Below are 8,220 nucleotides of genomic sequence, written 5' to 3' on the forward strand. Positions count from 1 at the left end.
CTGATATCCTCAGCCCTTTTAGTGAGTATTCCCTATGACTTCTCCCTCTACCTGAAATCTGCCTTACCCCTGAAGGCACTGTTCCTTACAATTGGCTGATGTGATGGCTATTTACTTTCCCACACTCTTCACACTTCTGGACCAGGAAATAATAGGTATTCTCCATGCTCCTCATTGCCACTTCTCACTAATTAAAAAATGAGAAATTCAGAAACTGAGCCACAAAAGCACCAGTGAAAGTCTACTTCTTATTTGCAAAATCCTTATTGAGGATGCTTATCATCTTTACATCATGGCTGACAGCCAAGTTCGAAATTGAGTCAAAGATTTTAGGAACACAACACCAGGCTTGAGTTTTCATTTTCTCTTATAAATGCACCATTGTAAACTAAGCAAAAAGTGAATAATGGGGCATGCACAAGCACAGCCCTCAGAGCATCAACTGCATCCCCAAAACACAGGGATACCATCTCCAAGGCCCATTCATTAATCCATGGGGAATGGCTGCCAGGGGAAGATGTAGTTGGTGAGATCCTAACCACAAGTTTTGTCTCATTAGAATTTCCTAGCTGTGCTAAATCAGTTCTGCTATGCAAAGTATCTACATATGTATGTAGGCAGGCACGGACTTTTTTTTGCAGGTCCACACATAAGCAAGGAATATTTCTCCAAGGGAAATAAATCTCTTGGGGCCATCTCACTGTGACACTATCCACAGCCAAGAAGATCCTACATTTTGCAAGTGAGAAAGTGGAGGGTTCCTGTGACATATAGCCCATCCTCCAGAGAGCTACTCCAGCTTTACAAGGCCTGGTCCTGTCCACTATACGCAGGGGCAAAGCTGAAGCTTTCTGCCATCTTCTCAGCTCCCTGCTTTCTGGAATATCTCTTACTTCTAATAACTCATTTCATGTATTTGACTAATTAAAGGATGGCCCACGGCTCTTAAGTATTCCCACGGTAACCTTCACTTAGCCCTCTCATAGCACTCATGGCATGCTATCTGCTTATATGACTGTCTCATTAAACCATGAGTTCCTGGAGGGTATCTGTATTCCGAGCACTGGGCCTCTCATAGAATTGGTATCAATGCATAAAGAGGCAACATCATTAGTTATGTGAAATGCTTAGTAAAATGCACATTGCCAAGAGGATGTATTTTCAATCACTCTTAACCGTAGCTCCATACACCGAGAAACTACCCTTTCTGGGGAGTTTCCGTGAAGTTTTCTTACTTTTCTCCTTTATATACGCTTATCTTTCAAGTTTCCCTCAGATGTACGCCACACTTAATATGAGGTTGGTGCAAAAGTAATCAGGGTTTTTGCCATCAATTAATGGCTCATTGCACCATCGTAACAGTAAGTCAATGGAAAAACTTACTATGAAATGTGAATGACTAAAAAGTAAGAGTTTTCTTTCCCTTCTACATCAGTCAATTTCTGAAGTCCAAAATCTGCAGGGCAAACAGGCAGGCTGGAAACTCAGATGGGATTAGAGTTGTATGTTTGAGTTCAAAATCTACAGAGCAGTACAGCAGGCTAGAGTAAAAGTGTGAAGGCAGAATTTTTCTTCTCCAGGAAACTTCAGTTTTTGCTCTTAAGGCCTTCAACTGATTCAGAGAAACCCACCCCCATTATCAAGGGTCATCTCCTTTAAGTCAACTGGTTGTAGCTGCTCATCACATCTACAAAATAGTCACAGAGCAATATCTAAACTAGTGTTTGACCAAACAATTGGGCACTGTAGCCTAGCCAAGTTGACACATAAAACTTAATCATCACACCTTCATTCTGGGGATGGCACAGAACTTGCACACTCACTATAACCAACTAGAACACAGACAAAATGTATTAAGCAGCTAGTTTAATATTTGGGGTAGGAATAGAAATTGAGAAGCTGCTTCTTAGATTTACATCAAAACACAAAGTACCTAGGCTAGCCGAAACAACTTCTAAAAGGAAGAGAATTGGAAAACTAATGCTACCTTTTATCAAGTCTTAACACAGAATTAAAGGAATCAGGATGGTTTGGTAGTGGCATAAGGATGGCCACACAGATATACTGAATAGAATGCAGAGTCCAAAAATATATACATACATGCTCAACTGATTTTTAACAAGTGCCAAGGAAATTCAATTTGAAAGGATGCTTTTTTCAATAAATGATGCTGAAAGAACTGGATATTCATTTAAAACAAATACGAACTTTAATTCTTACCACACCTCATACACACAATAAATAGTGAGAAGCAAATCAGAGACCTAAACATAAAAGCTAGAATGTTAAAACTTTCTGAAGAAAATATAGGAAAAAACATGTATAATGTTGGAACAGGCAAAAATTCCTTAGATAGCATGGCAAAGTCTTAAACTCTAAAAGAAAAGGATTCCGTCAACTGATTAAGATCTGCTCTTTGAAAAACAACATCAAGAAAACAAAGTGGCAGAATATTTCAATAAATGTATCTGATAAAGACTGGTATCCAGAACATAGTTTTTTTAAGCCTACAATTCAAGAATAAAACAACAAATAACCCAAATTTTAAAATGGGCAAACTTTGGAAAAGACACTTAAGCACAGAAAAAGATGTTCAATGTGACCAGTAATAAGAACAAAATGCAATTTAAACTATTAATTTGATGCTACCGCATGCTCACTAAAATGCTGAAAATCTGAAAAGTTAACAGCACAAATGTTGGTGGAGCAACTTAAACTTTTATGCATTGCTGGTGGGAATTTAAATAGTAAAATCAACTCAGAAAACAATTTGGCAATTTCTTCAAAGTTAAATAAGTACCTATCCTATGTCCCAGCAATTTCATTCCAGGTGTTTACTCAAGAAAAAATGAAAATATATGCCCACATAGAGACTTGTAGAGGAATATCTTTAGTAAAATTATTTATAAGAGTCACAAATTGAAAACAACCCACAGGCCCATAAACAGGAGTATAAAGAAATTGTGGCATATTTATACCATGTAATACTATTCAGTAGTTAAATAGAAAAATCTATTGTTATCGACAACATGGATGAATCTCACAAAAGCTGTAATGAAGGAAAGAAACTGCACTGGACAAAATACACCCTGAATTATTTATTTTACATGAGGATCAAGAGGAGAAAAATCTACTCTACACAGATAAAGCCCAGAACAGTAGCTGCCTTTGGCTGGGAAAGAATTTTTTAGAAAGAGGGATGAGAGCATTCTGGGATGAGAGTGAGGTCTTGATAAAGATGTTTGTTACAGGAATTTATACATTTCTCAAAACTCAACAAACCACACACTTAAAATGGGTCTATTTTATTCATGTAAATCATACCTAAATGAAAAAATAAAGTATTCCTTGATAATAGCAACAATTCAAATGTAATATTTATATATGCCATTTATAATAGAAAAATTCTAAGTGAATGCAGCCATACACAAGTCTTCCCAAATTAATCTATCAATAACGTCAACAGAGTATTTTGCAGAACTCAACAAGCTAATATTAAAATTTATATTGAAGAAGAAAAGGCCAAAAGTTATCACAATAATTGTGAATTAAAAGACTGAATAACGCAGCATGTCCTGACAAATGTGGAGACTGACTCTAAAGCTACAGCAAATAAGGCAATGTGATATTAGCACAGGAATAAGCAAACAAACAAAAAACAAGTATACAGAAGTGTATACAGAACACAGGTAGCATTAAAATCCATAGTTAGACTAGCCAATTGTGTTGGGAAAACTATTTATCTACATGGAAAAAATTATGTCCCCACTTCACACTATACATTCATGTCGGTATTAAATAAACTAAAAAGATAAGAGTGGGACTTTAAAACTTTTAGATAAAAAGATAAATCCATACCTTTATGGCTGTGAGGTATTATAGAAAAGAATTTAAGAACATACATGCATGCGTGTGTATGCATGCACATAGACACAGTAACAGATAACACATAGACACAGTAACAGATAAGACTGATATATCTGGCTCTATCAATTATTTATTACTTATTAACAAACCACCCAAAACTTAATGGCTTATTATGCTCACAAATCTGCAGTGTAAGTAGGCCTTGTAAGCAGGGATGACTTGTCTCTTCTCCACATCTAGTGCTACTTGACTGAGGGTAACCCTCTGTCAGGATGGCTCTCTCACAGGCTGGAGAGCTCATGCAGGCTGGCAGCTGCAAGCTCAGCTGGAGCTGCAGACCAGGGGCCTTGGTTCCTTGCCTCATCAGCCTCCCCGTAGTCCGCTTGCACTTCTTCACAGCATGAGGGCTGAATTCCAAGACAAAGTATTCCAAGATAACCTGGCAGAAATAGCATTTTTGTGTGTGACTTGGCATTAGAAGTCACCTAACAACACTTCTGCCAAACTGTACTGGTCAAGGCAGTCACAGGGTCTCTCCCAATTTTCTGTGTAAGAGACATAGGTTCCATCTTTTGAGGGAGTGGCAAAGTTCTAGAAGAGTCTGTTGGACAGCAGACACCCTTGCGGCTATCTTTGGAAAATACAATCTGTCACACCGATTAAATTAAAAACAAAAATGTCACAAAGATTAAAAAAAGCTGCAGACTAGCAGAAGCATTCAACACATGCTACTGTGAAATATATATCCACAATGTATAAAGAACCCATACAAAGCAATATTAAAAATGCAAACAATCCAGTAAAGAAAATAGTAGAGGATACCAATAGATTTCTTATAGAACAGGAAAGCCAAAAGACTGATAAAAATATGGAAAAATGCTCAACCACAGTTTCAACTTCATTTCTAAGTCTTCTGGGAAACATAAATTACAAAAATTAGAAATAATTTTAAGTACAACAGATTGGCAAAAGCAGCGAGTCAATGTCAAGTGTTTGCAATGACGAAAAGAAACCAGAAATCTTACATACTATTTGTCAGAGTTTTAAGTGATTACTTTCAAGTATTATGTAACTCTGGTAAAGCTGATGATATACACAACCAATTACTCAATTTCCACCTCCAGCTTTATATGTAGAGAACACTCACATACATGCAGTAAGAGAGACTGCTACAGAAGAATGTTTATTGCAGTATTGTTTGGAATCGTGAAAAATTAAAAACAATGCAAATGTATATCAGTAAAAGAATGGCTGTATAAATTGTGGTATGTTTGTGCAATGAAGTATCATATACAGTAGTAGTCATTATAAAAGAAATGAAGTAGCTCTACAATAATAAAAATCATAATACATGCAAGAATATTGAGCAAAAAAGCAAGTTGCAGAATAGTATGTCAATATAATGTCATTTACGTAAAGTTGGAAAACATGAAAAACAACTCTATGTATTGTTTAGGAATATATACATATTTTGAAAACTGTGAAACCCATGTACAGTCATACTAAACACAAAATTTAAAATACTAATTACCTTCAGAAAGGGAAGAAAGAAGGATGTACAATGAGATCAGATATGGGTGCCCAGCATCCTCCAGCTTCAAGCAAAAGTTTTTGTTACATTAAAATCAGATGCAAAGATGGCAACATTTTAATATTGGTAATGGTTGTTTATTATCCTCAAGGACACAATTCTGTACATTTGAAATATATCTTAATAAAGTCCCATGTTTCTATACCAAAGCTCCACGGAATGAACCTAATAGTTAATCTAATCCAACAGTCCTTTCCAACATGGTATAAAACTCATTTTACAGATGTAGAAACTGATGTCCAGAAAGAAGACTAGACTTCCTTAAAGCTACGTGGTGAGTTACTAATGTTAATGAGACAAGGGAAGTCTCCTGACTCCCAGATTAGCCCTCTTCCTCTATACTGTACTCTTCAGGAGGATTTTAAAATGTGATCTTGGCTGCAACTCTCTGACCCAGACAAGAGTGACAGGTGTGAAAATTATTTCTGAAGCAAATCATACAGAAGAGGAATGGCAACTCGATGATCCTTCATACCTAGGTTGAATTATAGATCTAATGACAGCCTAAAACTCTGTCATTAAATAATCATTCTTTTGACTTCTTTGCCTACAGGAAGTATGAGCCCTTCAATCCTCAGAGTAAGTTTAGAATGGTACAGAGCTGATGACTTCTAAGAGAAAAGGGGAAAGTGTGGTAGGGGACAAGGCTGGACCCTCCACACAAGTACGTGGGATTTTACTGAAGCCCATTCATTTTACCTAAGCTAAAATCATTTACGGACCCCCTTTAGACCTGAGTGTGGGGGTCCCAGAGAAAATACCCAATCATTCTACAGTCTAGGAAACTGACCAGAATGTGGCAGAGAACCTACTTCTATTTCCAGACAACATATTAAAATTTTTGAAGTCTTGTAAATAATTTAAGTAGCCTAATACTCATTATCTTTAATGTATTCTTCAGAACTGCTTCCATGCAATACTGATATGTGAGCTACTTTGTTTCCTTTTCCTCTTTTTTTTAGCTTAATGAAGCTTTTAGTCTTATTGTAAGCAGCATCATTTATAATGGAAAATAGCCTCCTTGGGAAGCACAACAAAATCTCTCCCAAAAACAATCGAAGAGAAAGGCAAACAAATGGTTTAGATCTTCCTCCCAGTTTTCCACCTGACCAAACGCTGTCAAAAACTCTGGCTGGGATCCTGGGGTTATGAAGGGCAGTATCAATCCTACTAACACATAGTACATAATGGTCACATATTCCACCAGCATGTGGCTTCACAAAGCAGCAGGGGCAGGAGACAGAGGTGGCAGTCCCTGTTCTGACACAAATCACTAAGTGACCTTGTGCAAGTCACATTAGCCTCCCTGAGCCCTTCTCTTCATCTGTCAAATTGGCATCATGATACTGACATATACTACACAGAGCTTTTCAAAGTTTAGGTAAGTGCAGGAAGCAGGTTGGAAATACAACTGTTTCTGTTTGCAAGTGTCTGGGAGATGGCAAAGGTTCTTTGCTAGTGTGTGTGACTCCAAAAGTCACTGGGCCAGTCAAAAAAAAAAAGAAAAGAAAACAGGAAGAGAAAGAGGAACCTGAAGGCTATTTGAATCTTCTGTGACCAAAAGTCCTTCTCCTACTCCACTTTATTTGCTGTTCTATTCTTCATCCTTCAACTTACCCTACCCTATCCTTTATATCTGTCTCAAGACAGGGTCCCAAGACAGGGTCCTAGTCACCCTACAAGTAGCTGCTCAGGGGGCTTCCATTGCCAGTGGCCCAATTCCCCCACTCCTTTATTCATTTGTCACACCATTGAACAGCTCTAGGATTCAACTGTTGCATAACACATCACATTTCTACCTCTTTTTACTCAATCACTTTAACCCAAAAGGAGGTTCTTCACAATTAGGTGGAAATAATTCAAATCTGCTGATTTCTACTTTAAAAGCACCATAATAATACTGAAGCAAATCTTACAACTACCCCCCAATTCCAGCTATGCTCAAAACTGGACTATATTTTCCTGAGTTTTCTTAATCTGCATTCTAGATTAATTAATGCTCTGTGCCTTTCTTCCCAATTGTCCTTTCATTGATGCTTGCAATAAACCTGAGATAAAGAGAAATCAAGGCACCATCCAGTTATGAGGTTTCTTCCTGGGCCCAAAGAACATCATTAACCTTTGCACTACATCCTCCCTCTCTCCATAAACAGATGCTCACAACACTTGTACCTGGCTGATGACTCTCATCTCCTGTGCTACAGTGGCAGCGTGCATTTTTTTTATTTGAAAAAGGTGATTTTAATTTCTAGTCATATTTCTCATGAACACTGAAAACTCTCCCTATGATATTTGACCTGTATATTAAGAAGTCATGCCCTGAGCATATTTTAATCAGTTAAGGTAAATTGACAAGTCATTTGATGCTTTACTTCTTGCTAAATTTATAATATCGTTTCTTTGAAATCAATTTCTGCAGTTTAAATAAGTCACTTGTTCTTGATCTTCTGAATTTTCTTTAATATAAAATTCAGACTGATCTGCAAGAAATTTCAAGATTGAAGTACGGTAAAGGTGGGCTAGATGCTGCACTTTATGTGATATAATAATTATTTTTATCGCATCACCTATATTTCACTAAGGAAATGTAATAAACAGGAGAAAAATACTGTTAAATAGAGAGGTTTTCATTTTCTACATGACTGAATCTTCTGATATTTTCATTACAGATTCCAAATAGAAACAAATGACTGTGTGCCTGATTTTACACAGTACTGGGCTAAGGGCTATAAAAAGGAACTTCAATACATGTTTATTGAGTA

At 36.9% G+C, this 8,220-nt stretch overlaps 1 long non-coding RNA gene across 1 annotated transcript in view; it reads right to left on the minus strand.

Moving 5' to 3' along the window:
* Positions 1-4,430, minus strand: part of LOC117979095 (uncharacterized) — a 29,292-nt gene extending 24,862 nt beyond the window's left edge. The window contains exon 1 of the long non-coding RNA XR_004669739.2: positions 4,048-4,430. This is a non-coding gene — a long non-coding RNA (uncharacterized LOC117979095). The remainder of the gene's footprint in view (positions 1-4,047) is intronic.
* Between the last annotated feature and the right edge of the window lie 3,790 nt (positions 4,431-8,220).

The sequence above is a fragment of the Pan paniscus genome, chromosome 12 (genome assembly GCF_029289425.2).
Source record: "Pan paniscus chromosome 12, NHGRI_mPanPan1-v2.0_pri, whole genome shotgun sequence".
Classification (NCBI taxonomy): domain Eukaryota; kingdom Metazoa; phylum Chordata; class Mammalia; order Primates; family Hominidae; genus Pan; species Pan paniscus.